The 25325-nt window shown below is 35.7% G+C and overlaps 1 protein-coding gene across 3 annotated transcripts in view; it reads right to left on the bottom strand.

The window, feature by feature from the left end:
- The window catches only part of TENM3 (teneurin transmembrane protein 3), a 1359158-nt gene that overhangs the window by 1034151 nt on the left and 299682 nt on the right, over window positions 1-25325 (bottom strand). For all 3 annotated transcript variants that reach the window (XM_064510997.1, XM_064510998.1, XM_064511002.1), the window contains exon 4: window positions 13199-13260. The gene's annotated coding sequence lies outside the window, so the exon portion shown is untranslated. The remainder of the gene's footprint in view (window positions 1-13198; window positions 13261-25325) is intronic.

The following is a 25325-nucleotide window of genomic DNA, read 5'->3' as shown; positions in this document are numbered from 1 at the left end:
TGCAATAGAGGAAAAGAAATGTAGATATCTAAGATGTCCTCACTAGTGGAGAATCTAAAGTAGATCAAATGACAAATGCAAGTGTAATTGCAAGGCAAATTGTGTTTTTGTGGGATAAATATATTAAGTGCTGGACAAAAACAAACTAAAACCTTCCTCATGGCAAGGCAATTCAGAGTGGCCTAATTCCTGTTCTTTCTCCATGCCTATGCCCTGCTATACACTTTCTCCATCTTGGTGTTTTGTTGCATCACCCCTGAGGCCTTGGAAACTATTTCTGAATATCTCTCTCTATCATTTAGTGACTGATCAGAAATCAGGCTGGGCTATTCACTGTGTTAAATAAGATTAGACTTTATTTACATACAAGACAAGCCTTTCTTTTGTATTTCCTGCGGAAAGCTGTTTTGCTGTAATAGTCCTACTTATCAAGGGTAAAATAATTGGCTATATATAGCCAATTCTTCATATAGCTTTTCCAGTCAAATATATACAGGAGTGACAGCAGTTAATTTTGTATGTAGAGTTTTACTAAGATCTGGAAGTACAGGGTGGGGGATTGTTTTATGGCAGTGTAGCGACAGTGAGTTACTGCACCAGACTGGTTGCCTACTTTGAATATTCTGTATAAATGGAAAAAATGGTCTGCACTGTTATGATTCTCAAGTCAGGACAGCAAATCTACTGTGGTTGAGACTTAGTACTGAAACCACAGGAGCTTCTCTTCATAAATCAAAATGATTTAAAGACAAATTTGAAAATCTTTTTTTCAGAGAATTTGCATTTCCATTGTAATCATTATTGAAAGAGTCTTAGAACGTTCTCCAGAAATACAGAAATAGTTTGCTTCAAATTGTCAATCCTTAGAATGACAAAATGCAAAAGAGAAATTGATATTTTTATGGTATGTTGTGATTCCTTGTTTTAAGGAAATTGACATCTGTTGAGTTAAACTTTGACACAGAAGATTCCCTGTAAGTATGGTGTTTCCCTGCAAGGTTAATCATTTCAGGAAAATTCTTGATGGCTACTGAGATGACTGAAGTTTTCCAGGAGAGGAAATGGAGAGATTAGAGTAGACAATGGCAAGGCATGCACGCACGCACACCCACACCCACACAAATCATGTGTGTTCTTTCATTTTAGTTTCCTTATTTTTAAATTCAAACTATCACTAATGTGGGTTTGGTCTTGTATTTCCATTTTTATGTGCTACAAATACTTACGTATAGGATGAGCATTAGTACAGAGTAGCTCTTTGAACATGAATGAGATTCTATTCACTATTCAGCATTAAATAATTTTTTCTCTTGTGGTTTCTCTGAGTAGTTTCAGACATAAACAATACCTACATTCTACTTACTTTGTATTAGACTCCGTTGTAACATTTACCCATTATTGCATTAATATTAGGTTTTTACTATCATGAGCCTTCTGATTTACCTTATCATTTCAAGGTCACATATCATCCTGTTTTGATGGTTGACAATATAGTCAAAAGCACTGATACTTTGTTATTTTGCCATAAAATTTCAGCCTCTAGTGAATCTGTGGTATCCATTGAGATCTGTTTGTTTATTGTTATCTCTATCTGTACTATCAATATCTGAGAATTATCTATAACCTTTGACTGCATGCTTTCTTTAACACATGGCACTACTCCTCCACTAGCATGAAACTGCTTTTATTCAGCCAGCTGATTAATTACATTAATAGAAAGACCTTGGCATTCTTCTCATTCTATTGTATAGGCTCATTTAACTTCTTAAAATGTAAGGAATAAATCTTCTGTAAGAACCCAAAGGGCCTCAAAATACAGCAGTACTTTATTCATCTTTGTTTTGCTTGTCTTGCCCAATGACTGAGCCATATTTATTCCTATACTATTCAATGCTAGTGTTTTGGTGTTTCCTTTGTATACTCAGTCTCCACTCTTGGCATTAAAAAGTTTTTTTAATATGTATATAGATATTCATGATACTAATTGGGTAATTGTAGACTTCACCATTCTGTAATCCATCCACTTATGCATTCCATTTTTAGCTTGTAAATAAGCATGAAGTATATGGAAATAGTCAGAAAGTTATTACTTCTAAATAACAATGCTTTCTGATCATTAATTTGGTGCATTCAAAAGAAAAGAAGCTGTCAAATGTAAAGGTAATAGAAGGCCAGTTTATGGAGATATTTATACTTTCTTTATGCTTGTGTTAAGCAGATGCAGACAAGAGCATATCAATACTAAATGTCAACATTAAAACAAAACCCAAATCAGTTATAAGAACAAGAAGAGAGTTGCAGAGAAGCAGGTTTGGGAAATCCTTTCTTTTAATGCTTTGAACCTTCTGAGCAACTGGAGGAGTTTTTCCTAGCTAGCTCCTAAGTAAGTTAGGCTATTAAAACCATCTGAGAAAAGTTAAGAGACTAATTAGGCAACTGTATAATGCCTCACAGCGGAAGTCCAGAAGGAGAGTGATAACTTCTGTCTCTGTTGGAAGAAATCAATCAGGCTGCTGTTCCCAGAAAAAAGAAGGAAGCATTCGCAGGCCCCAGAGGTCCAAAACAGAATAGGCAAAATAGCACGGCTTGAGTAAAAGAGAAGTGAAGATAAAAACGTGAAATCTGTTTGAAATTTTCGGTAGCCCGAATCAATCAGAAAAGAATCAGGAAGCTACATTGGTTTTTGAAATTCTGAGTGGGAATAGATTACTCCTGGGGTACAAAGAAAGCCTGAGGTGAGGGCAGAAATGGATCATCTCATGGCCAAGGGACTCACCTACTTATAGCAGTATATGGTTGTGGCAGCTGCAGCATTCTGGTGTGCTGAATTCCTAAGAAGGCTTCCATTTAGAGACAATTTATATTGAATCTAGTGACATGATTCTGAGTAATCAAAACACTCTATTTTAGTATTTCTCAAAAACAATTTATGTATAAATTTATGCATAAAATCACCTCAGTTATTTTAAATTCTGTCTTACAGGAAATATCTTCCTTCAGAGGTCTACTCCAAGAGCCTTGGACTTGGAACTTCAGCAGCATGGAGAACCCAGCATAGGTCCTTTGTGGGGGAGAGGAGAAGGACACACAGTCATTTAATTTTAAAAATGGATTTAGCAAAACTGAGTGGTAACAGATTGGCAAGTAATTACATTCTGAGTAAAAATATGCAGGTAAATGACATTACTTATGTACAGAAAGCTTGTATAGTAATTATGACTCATCTAAAACCCTATTTAAATCATTTGTTTTAAATCCTAGCTGAGGCTTAAGTTATGCACATTCCTTTGCATTCCCAAAGTGCACTTCCTTTGCAGAGGAGCCAATTTTACTTCAAGAAAAGCTAAAGGATTAAACAAAAAATAGACTGTTGCACATTTTGTCAATAAGTATGTAAAATAATTTGTTGTGCATTTCAGGGGGGAGGAAAAAACAGATGTTATATATTCATGTTTTGAGATAAACTAGATATATTAAGCATTTGCCAGAGACCATAGATACTGGTCTCACCGGATCCCACAGAGATGGGAGCTTCTAAGATTTTTAGGAGCTATTGAGACATTCCAGTATTTCCAGCATCAAACATAGTTTATGGGTTTTTAAATACCTGTTTCTTCTACATATGAATTGAACCAGTCTGGACCTTAGCAATCACGGGTTTTATACTTCCACTTCCTCTGTTGAAAAGCTGGCTCAAAACTTCATATATAATACCAAAAAAAAATTGTATTCCAGACAAGGTATTCTAAGGAACAGTAATTATTTCTCTATTTCTACTGGGAGTATTTCATGTGTTATATCTTTGTTAGTTAAGTTTTTCATAGCTACAATGGCCTGACGGCTCGACTATGCTTGATTAACATACATGTCTTTCTCTTTTTTCTTGTTTGTACCTGTTGAATACCTGCTTAACTGCAGAAACTCTTGCTTTCAGGCCCTACATATATGATGCTGCACTTTGAGTTACTGGGTTTTCACGTATATTAATCCAATTCTTAAGTTAATTCAGCTCTTCCTGTATGATATTTTAATTCCGGTCTTTATCAGTGAAGATTCTCAAATCTGTGCTATTAGAAAATGTTAGAAACATGCTTGTACTTTTTGTGTCACAGTCCTGAATGAAAATATTAAGTAAGATCTACCATCTAAGTCTTCAGAAACTCTGCTAGTAACTTCTCTTCAGTGCAAGACAGAAGTTAGCAGTGGTGTCTTACCCTTTCTTTTGTTCAATTCTTTAGCCACACTACAGTTATTCCATCTCCTGTGTTTGCTAAACTTCTATCAACAGATACTTTCATTGCACTTGGTGCAATGTGTCACAACATTAAATGCTTTGTTGAAGACCAGATTGATAAGATCTATCCCCTTTTTCTCATCTAGGAATTAGTTCAAATAAATGTTGTGTATACAGATGTGTGCATAATTTTGTTTTATTACTAGTTATTGATGGGTCTCTAAATCTAAAATCAGATACAGCTGAAAGCGTTTTTCATTTTAAAACTGTATGTCAACTGGTTTACATTTCAATGGTTTTATGGCAGTATATAAACCAATGCAACTGGCTAGTATCACAGAATGCAGTAATGAAAAACATGCAAGTGGAATTTCACGCATCTGTATGTATATCTACTTATTTTATGATTCATATTTTAAAGTTCATAGATCTTTTAGGATATCCAAAAAGGCAACACTTATTTTAAGAGTTGCTACAATACACATAAAATCCTGTGTACAGCACTATCATGCTGAAAACTATTTTGACAGCAGAAAAGTTAGGATTTACTCAGCTAGGTTTAAGAAAATATCTAAACGAATGTATCCATAACAACATCTGACTCAGAGTTGTAGGCTTCCATAAAATATCATGCAGGTTACAATGTAGAAATCCCAAACTAACTGGGATTATGTCAGGGTTCACAACCTCTCAGGAATCTTAAATTTTTCACTCAGAGCAAGTTTATATGAAAAAGTTATGACTGCTGTACAAGCTCTGAAGCTATTACCTACTAACTGAAGCACATACTAATTTTTACCAGGACATCCTTCAAGATGCCACAGTCAAATGACACAACGATATTTGAAAAAGAAACATTTGAACTTCAACTTGAGGGCTGTGACACAACCCTCGAAACACAGTTTTAAGTATGAGAGTAGCTTTATTCAATTCCATAGGTTTACACCAATGTTTACAGAGAAATATATGTATTTTTTTTTCTGTTTAAGCCAGCATCTTCTGCCAAATAAGTTGTGAAACCTTTTCTAAATATTGCTCATATATAAACCAAAGAACACTGTTTGGGGAGGGAGGGAGGGAGGGAAATCCCAAGTTTTCTTTGAAATAAGCACTAAATGCTTATATGAATACTAAATGCGACGATATGAATGGGATCACTTTCTTGATATACTTGCACCAGTTTCAGAACCAAATGACCAGAAAGAAAACTTTTCACTAATTGCCCTAAATAAGAGCCTATGAACTCATATCTCCAAAGGGAAACATTAGTTTTCCTTTTCTGCTACCTATTTTCTTCCTTTTTAAAATAACCACAATAAGTAAGATATTACAGATTGTTAAACTAAATTTTCTGGGATTTGACATTTGTTTGCATATAGCGCTTTTAATGTTAAACAAGACATAAACAGGAGAAACCAAATTCTGTATGAAAGATTTTTCTATATTATCCTTCAGTGGATTGGATAGAGGTCATCAATTTTAACCCATTCTGCTAATGAACTGGATAGTTGAATAGCTGTTCAGATGTTTAGATAAAAGGGGAGGATAATCTCAGTTACAGTTCCTAATGGATAGGAGCAAATAAAAGTCAATACCTCTTTTATCAGTAGCCTTAGTGAATAGACAGAGTAGAACAGAGAAGAAAACTAAAACTACCAAGTCATTCTTTTAAGCGATCCTTGAAAAGCTGGGACACAAAACTAAGAGAGAATACACAGACTGGCACTAGCAATTCTTTTACTATATTTACAGACACCTACTCCCACTGAAGTCAGTGGGAGTCTATCAACAGATCAAATGACAGTTTTGTCAGACTTCAAAGGCAGATAAAATCATAAGGTATACTTTAATACCTCCTTCCTATCCTGACTGCTTCACTAACATCAAATTTTTTAAGACCCGCAGACCAAATCTCAGACTGCAACTCACAAGTTTCAAACAAAATGCAGGAGTAGTTGCTAATTTTAAAGAGCAGCTCAAGGATGCAGCATTCACACAGGATGAGAGAGATCAGAGTTAATATGTTCCTCTACCTTTATCAAACTCACTTTTATCACATCAGGAATATACCTTAGCAATCATCCTAGAGATAATTATGAGAGAGGAGATAATTTAAACCTTTTCCCTCCCACACTTTCCCACTGTTTGGATTGAATTTTTTTTTAGCAAACACTGATTATTATTCTCTGATTGTCCAAGGTCTAATGCTGGGGAGATGATCTTAATGTGAGCCTTTTAGATTTTATTGGAATATAAACAGCAATATTATAAGTGAAATTTTTATAGCCTTGCATCATAATGCAGTATAACTAATCAATTCTCCTCACTCATCTCTGCCCTATCTACACCTGATATCACTTTCAACACAACTTCAGTATGACATTTGGCATGACTTTGGTACTCTAAATTGAGTCTTATACGGCTAATGAAATTATAAACCTTTGAATAAAAACAGCTGTACAAGTAGGCTTATCCATAAATATATGGATCTTGTACACAAAATAGCAGAGACTAGTTTTCTATTTTAAAGTTAATATATGTCTCAAATGAAAACTTTTTTTAATTGAATTAATTTATTACCTACAGAATCTATATGTTTTGGAACAGAGTCTCTGAAGTGTTGAGAATGGTCCAGATTTTCAGAGGATATATTGTTAATGAAAATTCTGTCTTCAAAAAGTAGCCAATTTCTTGTCTTCTATAAAATAAGCAATCATCATTGGCACCAAGATGTGATTCATGAAGATAGCTGTTAACTATGGTGATGAACAACTTAAGCATATACTGACCAAGAATATAAAAAGCAAAGGGAAAAAGTCATGAGAGACTTTGCAAAAGTTGCAGTGAACAGAAAATCAAATCCCAATGCAAAAAACAATTTGTATTGGCTTAGTTTAGCATAAGCTGAAGTTCTAAACTGAACTTCTTCAACTTTGAAGATTAATACAATATAAATGATTTAGCTTGTGTTTTTTTCCCATGGCAAACTTATTCTGTTCTCTCTTGCTGAATTCCTAAGCAGCACAAGAGAAATGTGAAAGAGTTTCTCTTTCTGGTTTTGTCTGGTTTTGATACAGCCCAGCTGCATAACCTTGGCTCTGACTTCTGAGAAAATTGCTAAATTGTAAGAAAGAGCTTCAAGCAAGTCCAGAGGAAAAAGCCATGAAAGGTAAGGAAGATAATATTGCAAACCCAGATTAGCCTATTGAGATGGAGGTAGTTAGCTGCTCAAAGATTCAAGAGGAAAAACACTGACATAGAAAGGTACAAAATCCTAGAGTAAACCCAGAGAGTTGCAAGGCAACAACTCAGCAGCATCGAAGACCAGTCTGAGTAAACATAGACATAAGGTCTCACGGTGGGTGGTGAACATATTGATGCTTATCCTACTGGCTCATTAGTCCTAGCTAACTACTGTGTATATGAGGCAATAAATAACTGCTTTATACTTTTAAGTTGTGTACATCCTGATTGCAGAGTTTCCTTCTAAATGGAAAAAAATTAGTATGAGATGAATATAAGGCAATAGAAAGACCAAAAAAATCCCAGCTATAATTCCTAAGTACGTAATTAGACAGAATACAGAAATAAAAAGCTACTACTAAAGCTAAAATAGTACTGATTACCAAAGAATTTCTGTAGACTTTACTCAAACACTTAATGGACCACGTCAATGACTTGGCACTGCATACTTGTCAATGACTTGACCATTAGCATGCTATCTCAAAGGTCTTTATTTAGAAGATACTTTATTTAGAAGACATACTTTTCACTATTCTATCGTAATAAAAAGTCTACACTCCAAGGACATAAAATAATCAGTCTAGAAGTCACTTCGGTTCCATTGAAGATGCCACAGAAAAGCTCAATAGTTTAGGACTCTTTATGTGTCTGTAAAAGTTAGGTTTATTTATTTTGCAATAATTATATTTATCTTAGAAGTGCACTAGTATCATTGCTACACTGTTGTTCTAAGAGATAATCATATTACATTATTATGATGCAATACTTAGCCTATGATCTCATAGTTTAGTCACTCATAAATCAGATTACTGTCATGTAAACAGAGGTGCAATTATATTGCGTTTCACATATAAAACAGAAAAATCAAACAATTTGGAAGTTAAAACTGAAACTGGTGAAGAAGACAGGGGATAAGAAAGAAATCCTTGATTTAAACTTTCATCCTCTGATTTTTAGACTTTTCTCAGGGTGAAATGTTTTGGTACGATTTCGATGACTCAGCGCTTCCAAGCTACAGTAGCCTCTCAGCATTTTGTTGGGCAGTCAGAACTGTTAAAGCAGTATGTATTGCTTCAAGCTCTAAAAACATCTGCTAAGTCCCCTATACTGGCTTAGTAGAAAGTGGTAGTTTTATCTGGAAACACAAATTCAACACAGCCTTTCTGCTAGAAGAATTCTTGGTAGGCTGTAGCAGTACAGTGAGAGTAAGAATACCTTCCAAAAGCTTTCATCCATCAGTTCTTCTTCAACTATGGAAACTTGATCATAAGTGCATTGTCATGAATAAGTGATGGGCCTATAAAATAGCTTTTATAATGCATTTAATAAAATCCATTTACAGTATTTTTAAAAGACAATTAATAATGAGCTAAGACACAAAAAGGACAATACTAGGGAGGAACTAATTTCCTAAATGTAACCTAGAATATTGCCCCCTTTTTTTTGCTGGTATTTTTTTGCTATGTAATAGCTACTAGAATTCAAGTAGAAGAACACAGACATGGATAAGATTCATCTGTTATTGTTGACCAGCTTCCTGGTCATAAATCGTATAACAATATTTTCAGAATTTAAACATGCAATAAATACCGCCATAAGGTATTTTAAATGTGAAAAATAGCTGAACAATGAAACTATATTTTTGAGTAAACAGCACAAGTACATGTTCACTTAAAGGATATTGCCCAGTAGTTTACCGTTCTGAATGAGTTTGCACAAAAAACAAGAGTCACACTGAGCAAAAGAATAGTTTTGAAAATGCCTACACAATGTTAACTTCCTTCATCTTCAAGCTTTCTTTGTCTCTAGAAACACTTCTTCCTACAGATTGTCTGTTCCAGGCAAATTCTATGCCCAGAAGGAACACTTATTGAACATGTATCCTGTAGAAACACTCCTTTTAATCCCAAATATTGTATTGAATAAATACAAACTTCAAATGGAGTTCTAGGGACAATATTGAAATCAATTGGTGATCAATTTAGACTCTGGGTTACTACCACAATCCCTTACATTACTCATAATTCATCGTCCTTTTGAGAAAGGTGTTTTTTGTTGTTTTTTTTTTCTGAAGGGAATTAAAGATATCTATTATTAGAGAAAACGTAAAGCAAATAAATGCATACTATGGTATCAGGTGGCATAAGTCTCTTAGTTTCTTGTCACAATTGACTCTTCTGCAACTTTATTTATTTATTTTCGCATAAGGTCCCTCTGGAGTTGGGTAGCTCTCAGGCCCATACTGGATCACAAGTGGATTTTATATGAGAGCTAGGCATCAGCCTCCTGGACTGAGGAATTTTACATGAGCTGGGAACCCTCAGTTTAGATGACTTAAGAATTAGGTAGTACAAAAGGTGGACTAAGATCCAGATCTAGGTGGAACAGAATATTTCTGGGTTGTCTTTTTTGAATTTTAATGTTTAAAACTCACCTAATCCCCAAAGCCGATACAGTGGATCTTTCCCAGAGTGGGTTGTTGAAATGTGCTGATTGTACAGCACTCTACTTTTTTTTCCATAAAACATCTTGTCTTTGTGACTGTAGCAGAATCTAGTCCTTACATTACAGTTCATCCTAAGTGTATGTAGTATGATTGTACGTAAATTATGAATTTTCCATATAAGAACACCCCGGTTTTTCTCAACAATATCCAGATTACCTCTCCTTACATTTATATATTGGTTTAGAATTTAAAAAGTCAATGTTGAGGATTCCCCATGGCCACACTTCTCCTTCCCTCTGTGGAAACCTGTTTTTAAAGTAACTCACATTCAATTACACAGGTCACTTGTGATAGTGACTTTTCTTGGTGAGCCTGAAGCAAAGTCTGCAGTATCTGAACCATGAAAAATTATGTACAGTATTTCATTTTAAAGATGTGCCAGATTAACAGAAGGTAATTGGGGTAGATTGTGAATGGTAACAGCTGCTTTATTTGCAAATGCTACAAACACCACTTCTTCTTACTTAGAATTTCTATTAGGTACCTTCCTAACTAGTACTATAGTTTATTTTTAGCTATGGCACCCCAGCCAATATTCCTTACTGACTTTTGTCATTGTTTTTTCTTGCATCAGTTTAACTCATCACTTCTACAACTTTAACACTTTTACTACAGTTTTATGTAAGCAAAGGAGAATCATGAAACACTGAGAGATGGTTTGACACAAATCCTCTTTGTAATCTTTTCCTTAGATTTGAAATCTGCACTATTCTAGTACTGTTGTTGTTATATCTAGGCAGAATTTTAATGAAGATTCTGACAATTATAAGCATTCAAAAACTTATTTCAAGTTATGCTTTGGAGGACTGCACAGGCAAAACAAAACAAAACAACACTCCTCCCCCCACCTCTTTGTATTATTTACAGAAATAATTCAAAGTTACTACTCTAATATTTGTTCTGGATTAGAAATTAGCACGTAAGCAAAATGATAATGACAAACATTACACTTTCTTTACATATATGTATACACAAGAAGAAAACTGGGTCATTTTTCGAACTTTATCAGGAATTTACTTTGTACACAGTCAACTTTCTTGCCTCAAATGAGATTTCTGCAAAATGTAGATTCTAATCTTCCTTGACTACATCTAAGAACATGTACCATACCATGTTAAATATAAACATCTTTTGGCCAAAAGAACAAAAAGATAACTTTCCCACTTTCCTCTCTTTGAGATAATCAAGGAAGACTCATAATTTAAAGTTTAGGGATTTTCTTTCGGTCTGCTCAGATGGGTTTTAAGTAGATTTTAGTACCAAAGATCTTTATTTAATATAAACACAAGCTGGAGGAAATAAGATGTCCCATAATACTATGATATCAAATATGCAATTTGCAATAGCATTCCTTTATTAAAAACGCCAATTATCATTTCACATAAAATTTAATTGAGGTCATTACCCTGCTGGCAAGTTATTTCTAAATTCTTTCTTCTAATAAGATTTGTTATTTTAACATTTTCCACATCAACGCTTCTTTCACATCTTTATACTTCTTATCCATTTATAAAGATAATAGAAATCACCCATCATTTGGTTGTATCATTGTACTATTAATAAGAAAGCTATCTATTTAACTGCTTATCTGGGAGATGAGATTATAGTTTATGTGTAAAATTGTAAATGCAATCCTCTTAAAAACATAATTTATTACCATAAAATTTTATTTGTTAAAATATTAGTAATACAAAATAACACTAAAGTTATGAATGAATCTTTTAAGATTGTTTTCTTTTTTCTGTCTGGATTAAAGTGCTCAAAATATGTAAATTTTTTTTTTTTAAATTCATTTTTACAGTGTGCCTACTGCATCATTGCCATGTACTTTACAAAGTTAAATATGGCCTGCTAATTCATTATGCAGGCAAACAAGGTAGGTCAGATTGTTCACTAAGAGATCTCAGGTAGTTGCTCCTCTTTTACTAAGAAATAATATATTCTCCGGGACAACTAAGATCATTATTATTACCTTGGCGGTTTCCTAAGCCTCATGGGATGCTATACTTCATCAGAATACATGTGGTGGAAGGCACCTTGGCTGAAGGGCATAAAGCTTTCTTTTGTCACAACAAACTTGCCTCAGGTACGTTTAGCATAGACATGCAAGTAGTCAAAATAATTAAGACACAATTCTAATTTTGTTTTTTCAGTTATTTTATATATTTAGGAAGGTCATTTATGCTGAAGTTTAATCTAAACCCAGCTCTGGTCTGAAAAAAATTAATTCTACATTTAACCAAACTAATCTAAATATATCAATTCTTATTGTAATATATATTTAAATGTAAATGTATTTAAACAGAACATTTTGATAAATAAACTCGTAAAGTAAGAGAAATTAAAAGCACACCTATTTTTTCTATATTTTACTAATAATGGGCACATGACTAGGCAACCAAGGAAAAAATTGCTCTTAGCAAGTAACATGTATGTTCCCATACTGTGATGGGCAAGTCCCATCTAAAGTGCTACCAACAAACACTTCAAAACACGGCTTCAGTCTACGAAGAAATCACTGTTCAAGCAGTAAAAGATGTTTGCACAGCTGAGTAATTCCACTTCCAACACTGAGCCAAGAGCTGCTGCTGTCCCCCCTCCATACGAGAGGGGGGTGATAGTGGGTCTCTTCTGGCACATGTGCATAGCCTCACACAGAGCTAGAACAGTACAAATGCTTCTTCAGTACAAGACAACCTAATTTTATTGTCATGGTGGCAATAGCTGAGTGAACAAAGTAATGGGGTCTTAAGTGGACCAGGTGGAGCATATAATTGAAATTAACATTGCTTTTTTAAAGCTCACTTTGCCTATAATTAAGACCTTTGCAGGCAAATGGCAGCTTAGGACCTGATGTTCCATAGGTGCCAGTTTGCTGATCTCTGTCAAACCAGGACTATTTCTACTTCTAGGCAAGAGCAGACACTGCGAATGGACTCTTCTGTCATAACAGGGTTCCACGCAGCAAAGCTGACGTGTATGCAAAGAGCTGTGTGCTAAAGCTTGCCCGAGCCCTGCTTGTGCTGCATCAATTTATCCCGAAGCCAGCTATCACTCAAAAAGCCAATGCCAATCTAAGGGACCAAAGACTCACAAACATTTCTGTGAAGTACAGAATAAGGCAATGTGGCTAAATGCACTGATAATAATTACCTCAGTATCTATTTCATTTGCCTATTTTTACTGCTTGAAAACCCTACTTTAAGCTCACTTACTAGCTTTAATGTTCCTCCTTTAAACCAGCAATGCCACTCTGCCTTTTCTGAGGATCGATGCTCTAGGAAAAAACAAAAGAAGGAAAATAAAAGGTAAGACAATAAACATGTTTATTTAAATTATACATTAAACATAAAACAAGCAAAACTATCTTTGATGGCACCATTCATGCCCGATGTGTGAAAGGAGTGCGCTAAGGACATTTGGTTGCATCATGTGACTGCCTTTTAATCCCCTTCTGGATTTCTGCCAAGTTTAGCTCCTATATCCACTTTCTTTCCTTTTTCAGCTTCCACCACCAGCATGCCCTGGCCTCAGGGTTGTGTGAAACACTGTATAGCACTTTGAACGCATCCAAAGGTAGCTGAGGGATGGAAGCCATCCCAGGAGAAAAACATATTGTTTCATAATGCTAATGAAGACACCGAAAGATCTAGCTAAGAAAGGAAGGGTTTAGTAAATAATCCTTTGGGAACCTCTCTGAAAATGTTTAATTAAGCAATGCCCCTATTATTTTAGGAGAGGTGAGAGGCACTGCAGAAAAAGATCCTGCTGAAATTCAACATGTGTGAACCCACCGTTCTGACAACATCTTGTGCTAACAACAGAGCTAGTTTTACAGCTTCCCCATCAACACGCCAATACTGCACACCGCTTTCAGAAGCCGTATCTTAGATTACCCATTCAAGTTCGCTATAGGACTGGTTTTTAAATCTATGCATAGATGTTTCTTGCAAATGTACACATTTTTACATTAACCTTTTAAAAACAGAATGTATTAATATACAACTTAAAACTTCATATTCAGAACAGCACACAATTACTGCATCTTCTTATTTAATGCTCCTACACTTTTTGTGTATACTGAGCTGTATGTGTTTATTTTGCAGTTACACTTGTCATATTAGCAGTCAAATTTCTGGCTAAATTCCAGGCACAAAATCTTTTTAAGAAAGATAGGAAAAATGCCACCAGTTCAATTTTCAGAAGTCGTGATGAGTCTGAGGTGTTAACAGGTACACCGTCATTAGAAACAATGCCATATTGGTGGAAAGGACGTGGAAACTACAGTGTAATATAAATCATGGTGGCTCTCGATAGTAAATTTATTTCTTCCAGACTCAATGTCAGTGGCTTAAAGTCATTTCTTCAGTAGACTCAAAGTCCTCATGGGATTCTACAATGCTTTTCATGGGAAAACTGAAATATGACTTCGGAAATACATAATGTAGAATGATTGGAGAAAAAAAACAGCCCTACTATATTGTCCTGTAATGGCTTTATATGCTTGCTATCAGTAGCACACATACTGTTAGAAAAGTGAAATAACTTCATTTAAAAATATACTGAGCCTTCCTGGGAAGCAGTTGTACACTAAATACACTACTAAAGGAAAAAGAGAACTGAATCAAAGAAGTGTTGTTGGTATGTTCTTTTTCACTGAAACTATCATGACTGCAATTGCCTACTTTGAGGGGACGTATGGGTGGGACGATTCCAGAAATAAAAGAATCACAGCTTTATGTCATTTTTGATGTCTGTATTTGTAATTTTGGTGTAAGGTTTTCCCATTATTTCTAATAGTTTTGCATTCTCTTAGTTTTTCTGCATATTTTAAAAATACTTGTTCACCAAGAATAGAACTAGTTTGTAATTGTTTTATGGCTTACTCCTAGCTTAAAAAGTAAGCTTCTATCCTGAAAACAGAGAACTGCTTCCATCCACACTGTATTACTTCCTTCCACATTTCTGTTGATAATGATCCTGCAAAGAGCACCTGCATGGCACTAGTTCAAAAACCAAAATATAAATTATCTGGCAAGTAAAGATTAAATTGTGGATTCTAAAATTATTCAGTTATAGTAGCAGTTATTGTCCACATGTTATAATTTCCAGAGAAATCATTATATCTTGTTAATAATCTATTTAGCTATCTATATATCATACACATCTAAGATATTTACATGATGATTACTGCACTTTTAAAAATTGGGTAACTTTTTCTCCACTCAATGAATGATTTAATCATAAGAAATTATAGCACAATATCTTTTTTACACTTTTTCTAGAAGGAAAGAAATTACAAAATGCAAAAAAAGAACAGGAGACATAACTGTTTTGCGCACAAATACTTTCATTTACAAGGAAATACAGTACAGAAATCTATGTACTTACAATGAACAACCTTTGCCAAAGACCATTTAAATGACCATAATTTTGCTGATATAAAAATTTCCTAGGAGGGTAGGATTCTATTCCTATACTTCCATTGCTCTGTGAAATGAGAGGACATTGGTCCATAGCATTCAAAGAAGGAGAATCACAGAGATATGCACATGTAAGAGGCCTTCAGATGTGAGTGAATTTATGAAAAAAAACATTTTTGCAAATATTTAACTAGATCTAGTTTTGGTAAAAATAATAATTCTGCATTTTGAAACTGTGAACTGATCCCCCCAATTATCTGTCTATTGACTTGCAGATGTATCACACAGTGAAGAAAATATATCCTGCCATTCGTGAACTGCCTGCACTTGATCAAGCGTATGCTAACTCATAATGACAGAAACCTGCATGATCTGTTAGGTATGGAACATAAAACCTATGTTCACTTCAGCTACTCCGTGAAGCCTCATAAAATTTTGAGAGAGTTACACTAAGCTAATAATATATTGCTGCATCAATTGAGGCAAGAAATACTCATAAAAGTGTTCCTTTTACATGCTCTAAAGACTCCTGAAGGGAGAGGAGGGGGAGAAAAGCAGAACCAGATTTTTCAGTGTAGCCCAAGTAATGAGGTCAGAAGGGCTTTGTGCAAACATTAACACTTGCTTTCTGAGGAGGAAAACAGTGAATATCAGAAATTAATAAAATTTGGTTGTCAAAAATTAATATTTTTAATAAAAACTGACTTGATAAGAAGAACATGTGAATGTAAGAATTTTGATTTACTCCATTATGTGTTCTTATAAGCATGAGTCAATATTGTACCCAGTTTTGCTGCTAGAGGCTTGTAAGGAACAGCTCAGTGAGGAATATGACAATATATCTGTGCTGGATTGCCAAACAGATGTATTGCTGATTGTACTGATGCATGGAAGGCATTATTCTAATGCAGGATATAATAAAGTAATAAAGCAGATAATCTATGTATCAAAATAGATATCTTTTAACTGGCTTAATGTACAGCTCCTTTTTTAAAAAGTACTTTTATTTTCCTATTAAACCTGTGCTTAATTTTTATATTAACTTAATAACATAAAATATATTTTTAAAACTCTAAACCTTCACAAACTCAAAAAAATTTTAAACATTCATTGAATGAACCTCATAAGTCTTTTTTGAGATAAGCAAGTACAGACATCCCAGCTAAGTGACTTGCACATGGGAACCCACCCATGTCAGATGCATCCTTTAGGTGGAAAATCCCTATCCATCCCTGGTATTCGAATCACAAAAAGCTGCTTCCTTCACAAGCATTAACTGAATGGTCTCCAGACAGCACATTTTTAGTGTAATCACTGAACTTTAAAGCTTCATCCTAAAGCATAGTGTTCAGAGGATATAGGACTTAACGATTCCTAAACGTTCTCACTACAGTACACTGCCGAACAGCACTGCTGGGCAAGTTTGTGTAGATAAAATCATCGCGGCAATATGACCAGCCCTATCCCATGGTTTGGACCTCACGTTTTCTAAAGGCCACGTAAATTGCAGACAACAGTGCTTAAGCGTGTACTCCTCAGTTGGCTTTATCCAGCCCCCATTTCCATGAAATTAGGATTTAGTGTATTCTGGCATCCCTGGCATACATTCAAGGCACGGTGAATTAGTGCTGGTCAGCTGCTGAAGCTTTCCCATATCCCTCAGCTCCAATCTGGGATTCCTCTCTGGGAGTTTTGCACGCAGTATTGTATGGCTGCCAGGACTGATGAGGCCATTGGAACAGGTTCCTGTGTGGCAAAATGCAGCAGGTTGAGGAGGACCCTGGTATCACAGCCACTCTCACTTACACCAGTCCACTGGTCCCACAGCTGAGACACACAGATGGCAAGTGGCTCCTCATGTTTTGTATCTTGCTGGCTAAGATTTAAGCCAGGATGCTATTCTGAGCAGGTCAGATAAGCGTCCGGAGTTGCCAGGTGATTTGGGGCTGATCCTGAGCAAAGTGGACCATGTGCTGCCCAGCTTCACTTGAAATTCTGGCTCTTCTCGCATGTACCAGCCGGTGTGCCCAGGATCAGCTCCCTGTATCTTGCCATCATGGGAGACACCAGCATCTTCTGCTGCTGGGACCCTGCTCCTGGCTGCTGTCAAAGATGGGTTGGCAAAGGGGCACCCCAGGCCATGGCAAGTGCTGGCCCTGCCCCAGCCATGCCGGACAGGGAGCCGGCGGGGCATGCTCAGCGGGCTTCACCCACGAGCTTCCACTGACTGGTTCAGGTACTTAGCTAAGAGAAGGGTAGAACTGAAGCTTCAGACCCAGCTTTCTGGAAAATACATGTTTTGCATTTCCATTAAAAAAAAAGCAACCAAAGGACTCCACAGACACACACAAACCTCCCCCTCCCAATAGTATGGATTATTGTTCCCTTTCCAGCTGAGTGTGCTAATCATTAGGTAAGAGTCAGGCTACAAACTGCTCATTCTCCTCCTGACCCCGTCAATTTGCATTCCTGCCTCGGCTGCAGCAAGAAGATAGAAATGCTCTTAACTAGAGTACTCCTTGGTATAGGGGTTAAGACATTCTCCTGTAATTTGGATTCAGTCTGCTTTGAGCTGTGAAAAGTTTAGAGCTCAGGTCTCTCCGAAGGATTCCTGCTGCATTATTATACTCCAGCTGCTAGGTTATGAAAAGAAAGCCACCACAACTACTGTCTCAGTCTCAGAGGATGTCTCAATAGAGAAAGAAAGGTAAGAGCTTCACATCTACTAGCTCTCTACTCTCAGTGGAAGATGTAGACACCTAATTTAACCAATGTGGATCACTTTTTGAAGGCACCTCATTTTTGCATACATGAGACAAGGAAAGCATTTACATTTAGGTGGAGTGGATCTTTCAAGAAACATTTCAAGAAATGTTTAGTTGAAAGGACATTTCAAGAAAACTGTTACTGTACTATGAGCTAATACTTGAGAACTGGGTTGGCATTCTCAGCTTCCAACCAGACTCATCCTGAAGCATGAATAATGCTTTTACATACTGTTATCTTTTCCTTTAAAATAGTCATGCAGCTGGCCGAGGTCTTAAACAATAGCAGGTGTCTGTGTCAGATAAATACTTGCTTTAACATAGGAACACTTCTTCAAGATAAAGGTGGATGCTGAGCTAAAAAAAAAAAAGAAATTCAAAAGGAAAAAATTAAGAGAGTCAGTTTCTTCTTAAAATGTTACAAGTCACTTCATTTCTCTATGCTCATCTGTAACCATGAGAATAGTATTTTGCTACTTCACAGAACTTTTTAGTTACTGAATTAATGTGGTCACTGAATTGGAGTGGCCTGTCATTATTTAACTCTACTATTTTCCTTCAGAGCAAAAACGCAGAAGCAGCGGTTACTGCAACAGCAACATTTGCAGCCCAGAGAATGGATGCCAAAGCACAAAAGCAATCAAACAAATTCTGGAAGTAACTCTAAAAGACTAAGTGCCAGTTTTACTTTACTTAATAATTTTTCTGCTTTGATAGAAATAGAAATTTCAGCTATATAATATACTGGGAGCAGGTGAGAGCAATCTGATAAAAAGAGATATGTAATCGGGGTTGAACTTCCAAGGAAACACAGGCAGTGTTCAGGGAAGGGCAGATAGCTCTCTGCCTGCTGTGGGTGAGTCCCAGGTTATTAATGGCTAAGAGTCTGGACATACCAGAAGCACTAGCAAGGAGACAAAAGCCTCGACACGCAGACAGTTTGGACATCTGAGCGGTCTGGAAATCTGAAAGATCTGTGTTGCGGCAGGAAACATTCATACAATAACATCTTTCTTACTATTCAGATTACTACATACCAACAATATAACTGAATGGATTACTCCTGGACTGAGTAATGCCCTGTCCTTCTAGTAATTTAATATTACACCCGTCTCCATCATTACATTTTAATTTCCCTTTTTATTTAAAAATATTTTACTTTTCAATAAAACATTCTAATACATACTTTGTTAGTAATAATTTGTTTTTAGCCTTAGTATTAAAATTGAGCCAGAGCCAGAAAATTCCTCCTCTACATATATATATACAAGTTTCTCCTATGTAAAAATATCATCCAAAATGGATTTTTATTCATGTTAATAAATCAGCAAAAAATTCAATGAGTATGACAGTATTTGAAAACTATGCTACGTATTTTATAGGCTTACTAAAGAAAAGTGCAGTGTGCAGTAACTCAAATATTTGATTTATAGAACTGTTCAACATATAATTTCTGAGGTGGAGAGTAGTTAAAAGTGAAGCGGAAGGAAGTGTGATTGTTTCAAAAGGAGGTATATCTCACTTTCTGATCTGAAAAACTGAAAGACAGAAGCAAAAACAACGATTTCTTCCCTTTGCAAAAGACAGGACTGACACTATTAATAAAAAAATAAATATAGAAGTAGATCTGCTAGGAACACAGGCCTCCTTTTATTCCTCATGGGACCAGAGAAGAGAGAAAGAGGGAAGGCTGCCAGTACATGAAAGTAAATATCAGATAAGAAAATCCTAGTCAATACATTTTTTTCCTTCAGTCAAGCCATTTTTAATACATACAGTCCTGTCTCTTTCTAGGAGACACATGTTATTGGAAAGATTAGTTTTGCAGTACCTATTGCTTCTGCCAGCCTGCATCAAAGTAAATTTAGAGATGTGCTGACAGTCTAATACCTGCTATCAGGTTCTACCTGTAGATAAGAGGTGAAAAAACATCTGTTGGAGGCCACCCTTAAAAAAATTCTTGGTTGGTTGGATTACAGTAAGTTTCTAAAAACTCAATCTGCTGAGCAGTTTCTTCACAAAAGTCAAATGGTAATAGGAGGGATAATAAGAAACAAGAAAAATCTGATTTTAATGTATAGAGCAGTAATTTCTGAGGTTCTCTTTTGCAAGCTTTAAGATGAATTAACTTGAAATGCAATGTAAATTACAGGTACCTGAGACATTGTACAAAATGAATGAAAAACATTTGTAATACACCTGATCTGGGAGAATCTCGTGCTTAAATTAGCTGGATGGAAGGCAGCATTGCAACTGCCTAAAAACAGCAAACAATTTAATAACAAGAACAAAAGCAGAGGATGAGTACTCAAAACTCCCACTGGCTCAGAAGTTTCATGTTCAGTTCTGACTTCTCTTTGCCAAAACAAACAAACAAAACCCCTTTTTTCATCTCCCTTTCCATTTCCAATCAAACTAAACCAGCAAAAATAACTTATTTAAGTTCTTCAGAAAAAAACAATGTGCCATATTTTGCCTATTTCTCAAACCAAACCCTTAAAAACGTCCAAATAAGATGCCCATGCAAGATACGTGTGAGTCTGCACGTTCCTCAATACCCCTGATGCCTGTTTTCCTTCTAGTTTGGAAGTCACCTTTCTCCAAAAGAAAGTGAGAGAACCCCTCTCCTCGTAGGACGTTGCATAGTTCCGTTCACGTTCTTTATCCACATTGTTCAGTTCAATTAAAACCTTTCGTAAAATATGTGTGGAAGTCGAGGACTGGTATTCAGTCCACCCAGTACGCCAAGGCCACATAAGTACCAAAAATGTTTAAAACAGTAAATATGATATCTCATTCAAAATACAGCTGGGGTAGCTGCAGCTGCAGAAACAGTTCCAACAGGCCACCGAAGCCTACCAGAGGTTTTGGGGGATGCCTGATTTTGAGATCAACAATGACCCAAGGAAAACAGCAGAAGGAGCATTTTAGGGACTCCTGTGCATGCAGGCAAGAAAAGAAGTCTGTAGTCTCAGTAATGCCTCAAGTGCCTCATGGCCAGCTGAAGCTAATGTTCAGCAATACAAAGAGAAACTGCCTTGAAATCGCTATCAAGAGATTAAGAAAACAGGATTTTTGTTTTGTTTGTTGGTAAGGAAGCTAAGCACTCAGAAAGGCCTAGCTTTGTACGGACTGCCTCTCTTGCAGCAGCAAAAGGCCAAGACGGTCTGGACTGGTTGTGAGGAGTTCTCATCTCCACACTAAAAAAGGGATCTGAGCATTAGAAAGTTTTTGTGAATTTAGCCATTATTGAAGAGACATGCTGGCAGCACAAAACACCAGGTTGGCAATGGTGAATTCATTACTTTATTGTAGAAATTTGCCTTTCCAGTCACTTTCCTAGCAACTGAACACACTATAGTTTAATCATCTGAGGACTGTGAAGAAATTCTAATGTTGCACCTTATTACTTCTTTCCTGTGTTTAGGTTTTAGTTACATTTAAGTAGAGCAGATGCTTCCTACTCAGACTTGGGGGACAGCATGATACTTTGTGATGATAATTGGTTCATTCATTTTCTTTTCTCTTAATTTTTATTGAACCCCAATTCCTACATTAACACTTTCTTTTGTAATTTGCTATCAGAATGATTGCTTCTAAAAAATAAAAAAAGATTTTGCCAAAGTTATTTTATTTTCATCAGGACACTAAAATCTATCCCTTTAAAATCTGTTTGACTTGTATCAGTGTAGTTTTTAAATGAATATAAAACATTCTTTAGCCTGCCAGTGGATTGACTATGGGAGTTGTCTGCTCTCCCAAAATGCAGCGCATTTTTTCGCACACTGGTTAGTGCGTCATGTATCACAGAAGTCATACAATCGAAATATCAAAAAATTTCAGACAAAGAAAAATCTCACATTTTAACTACCTTCTTTAAATGTCTCTGGCTTTCTTTAGTAGCATAGTTTAACTTTTTTTGTTTTTCATTCTCAGTGTTCCTGCAGTCCTATAGAGGCTCTATACTTGTAAAAGTGGAAAAGCAGTTTCTAACACATCTGGAATTGCTCTGAGCATTGCTCAAGAAGGAGTATGTATTATTATAGCCTATATGTAGTTATATAGTTATATAGTAGTTATATAGCCTACATGTAGTTATTATGCTTATGCCAATTTACATCCCTTTAAGGCTCAGACTTGGCCAGCAACATTTCTGGTTAGTAAAAGAATCCATAAAAAACTAACAGAAAAAATACAGGTGTCTTCCTGGATCATAAATAAAAAAATCACATTCATTATTCTTAATTTTCTAATTTAAGAGTTTAATATTTTCCAAATAGATATACCTCTCACTTATTTCTCCCAGAACTTTTTTCTGTCTGATTTATAGGTTACTTATCCATAGACAACACTTACTAGAATAGACTACATTAACATAATGTTTATGTGTGGGAACATTATTTTTCATATATAATTTTGTTTTTCACTTGTATATATGCACGTTCTTGCTCTCAGAATTTATTTTATGATCAGTATATCAGTATAAAATTACCACTAATCTATTATCTCTCCTCCGTATGGAGGGGTCTCAGAGTTATGATTTAGAGAAACAAGATTAACTAGAAGACACTGAGATAAGAAGCAATATTTTTTAGTTTTAATCATGAATGTCAAATAAAATCTGTAAAATGCATGATACTATCTGAGAAGCAAATACTGCAAGTTTACTACTTTGAATAAGGGACAAACTCATAATCTGTGGGATTTGAAAATGAACTCTCATTGCCTTTACCTCAAAATTGAGGAAAGTAACTTGTAAGTAACATGCAGAGGTTTGGTTTTTGCAGTTCAAGACCAAACTGATCTCCTGAGAAGAATAAGTATACATTCCCATATACACATAGAGTGTTCGCTCCGATACTGCAGAGCTAGGTATGAAGTGATTACTCCTCTCTCTGAGGCACTCGTGAGGGTATGTCTGCAGTTTGGGCTCCCCAGCAGAAGAGAGATCCTGCCAAACCGGATCCAGCCCAGTGGAGAGCCGTCAGCCTGGTCAGGGGGCTGGAGCGCATGATGGATGAGCAGTGGCTGAGGGACCTGTGCTTGCTCATCCTGGAGAAGAGAAAGTGCTGTCTTCAACTGGCTAATGGGTGGTTACAGAAGCTAAGAAGTTCAAAATACAGACTCAAATCTGCATAAATTAAAAAAAAAAAAACACAACCAAATCCATAGCAAGACCTCTGGTCTTCAGCACTCTTAGGAAAGCAATGAGTTACAGCCAAAGGCAGCTGATGTACACTTATCTTCTGGATTTCAGTAGCAGCATGGAAAGTATTCGCACAATGTATGGAGAACCCATCCTTCCCCTGGCCCTTCCACAAACTGCACATACCAAACACATGAGGAGGAAAACAGCACAAAAACTTTGATTTGGGACTCTTATGATACAATATAACTTTTGGGACATTTTTACGTGATACAAATAAATCTTCTGAGTTAGGATGAATTAAAGATGGAATCTAAAAACCATAGCTGTAGGTCACAAAAGGTCTGGCTGAAATCATGTCCCTTCAGGGCCTGAGATTTGTCTCATTTAGATTTTTTTCTAGGCTAACATAGACACCAATATTATATGTATAACATATACAAATAGGGATATATTTAGCTTTATTACAGGTCTATAAACTCTGTTTAATTTCTGTGAAGAATACAGACTTAAAATACATGAACTGAGGGCAGAATCCGACCCATCAAACAAAGCCTAATATTAAAAATTTATGCCAAGAAGCTTCTTGTTCAGTTTTTATCTCTAAAACACATTTATAATTTCCAAATTCTACTTTAAGTAAAATGATAAAATAAGGCAGAAAAATTTAGGCATTCATTAATTCGTAAATGTAATTGCAAAAAATTGAGTGGAACATAAGTAGAAATGCAAAATACCTATAAATGGTATACAAATTCATCCAGATCTATACTACTCCAAACATTTAAAGTATTGTATACTTAGAGTGAGATGACACTAAATTTTATAACCATAATTTAAGTCACTGAAAACATTTTGTTTTTACATATTGGCTGTCAGACATTTTGCAAGGGTAAGCACAATTAATAGGTTTACTCTAAAATATTGGCCTTGCCTGCTTCACAGCCAACCATGTCACAGAGCTGCGGTTACTCAGAACATGTCAAGTATATCAAATAATAACATTCCCATAATAATAATATTTTTTAGTGCTCTTTTTTAAAAAAAATACAAGGAAGCCTAGAAGGTATAAATTTTTTTTTCTACTTAGTTGCTCTTTGCAATAAAAGAACAATGTACCATATGTACACCAAAATGTATTCCCAGTAGATCTGACCGTAAATAAGAGTGTTCGGGGAGGGAAGGGGGGGAATAAAAGATCAGACATATTACTGAGAATTTCCCCATTGCCTAAATTCTGTGCCAGCACTACGTCAAGAAGAAGGGATTTATTCTAGTGGACCTTTCCGCTCAGCTATGCACTTCCTGTTAATGAGATCAATACCTATGTCTATTAGGAGCTGGTTTAATATTCTTAATTAAGGTTCATTTAAGGTTCATTCTGGTTATAAGGTAGGGGTTTTTTTCTCATCTTTTAAAGACCACTTTTTATACTCAGTATTCATTTGTAGGTAGGAAGTGATCTTCATTTAAGTTCAGTGTTTAAAGTCAGGACTGGCTACATGACTAAGAAACTGACAGTGAACAAAATGGATTTAAAAAAAAGTGCAAAGTGCTTTTTATTTTCCCTTTATCCTCTTACAATGCCTATACACCTCCATTTCTTAACAACATAGGTGTAGCTTCTTGGACTTGCATGGAAAGAAATCTGTCATGTTGGTATATCATTCTCTCTTATGACATGTTCCTTTCTTTCCTTTAAAATGGAAAAAAAAAAATCTGTTATAAACCTTGAAAAGGAAACATCTTACAGCTGGAAAGTAGGACAGGCCACAATGCAATGTGTGTCAAGCAACAACACACTTAAACGCTTAGTTGCCAGCAGAAAAGGACTACAGAGATCATGATGACCAATTCTTATGAAATCAGCAAGATTTGAAGGTGCTCAAAATTCTCACCAATCAATCTTTTGTTAAAAAGCTAATTATGGCCTTAGCTTTGACACATAAAGTTGAAATGTTTGTCATTTTATATTTAGCAAATAAACTGTACACTTTGTACCCAGACC

Source organism: Dromaius novaehollandiae, chromosome 4 (assembly GCF_036370855.1).
Source record: "Dromaius novaehollandiae isolate bDroNov1 chromosome 4, bDroNov1.hap1, whole genome shotgun sequence".
Lineage (NCBI taxonomy): Eukaryota > Metazoa > Chordata > Aves > Casuariiformes > Dromaiidae > Dromaius > Dromaius novaehollandiae.
Note: the sequence above shows the minus strand (reverse complement) of the source record. Positions and strands in the feature narration are given on the sequence as shown.